Below are 710 nucleotides of genomic sequence, written 5' to 3'. Positions count from 1 at the left end.
GACATGTTTACAAACAGTGTCTATAGCGGAGTGATACACGCTGTGCGTATCTGCCTTAAACACAGTTCATACTGCTTAGTAGATGCGCTTAACGAAATAGTACTACTAGTGAAGATGTATTCATATATACGTATACCTATGCATGCACATAGATATGAACATATAACACAGGAACATCAAACACTCTTGCTTTGAGTTTTTCGGTGCTAAGTCCTGGAAACGATTTACATATATACTCAAAACATTTACTTTCTTTGTCGAGTGATTTTACATACTGTTTCATTAATCCCAATTTGATATGTGAGGGAGTTAAGATGATTTTTTCTTTCGGCACTAGCGCTGCACTAATAACGTTCTTATCACTGACCTTCAACTCTCAGGGTGACCAATCTTTCCTTTTTCAGTGCTCCTCTTTTGCTCTACTGTTCCACACACACAAAAAACATGGGAATTTCGTGTAGCCACTTTGTTGACCAAGCAGGAAATTTACCATTTTCAAATCGACACATACATAACACACATTTATGTTTGGTGTAGTCAATCTGTTCCATTACCTGTTTGATGGCATCTTGTTGTTGTTGAATGACCTGTAGGTATTGGTGCATACATGTTGGTATTATGGAGCAAAACACATTTCACACTACGTTTTGAACTATCAATGAACAATCTCCATTCATCAGGATCGTATCAGTGGACGCCTAGTCGAAGAA

The sequence above is a fragment of the Octopus bimaculoides genome, chromosome 3, assembly GCF_001194135.2.
Source record: "Octopus bimaculoides isolate UCB-OBI-ISO-001 chromosome 3, ASM119413v2, whole genome shotgun sequence".
Classification (NCBI taxonomy): Eukaryota; Metazoa; Mollusca; class Cephalopoda; order Octopoda; family Octopodidae; genus Octopus; species Octopus bimaculoides.
The sequence above is the reverse complement of the archived record's forward strand: the minus strand, read 5'-3'. Positions refer to the sequence as shown.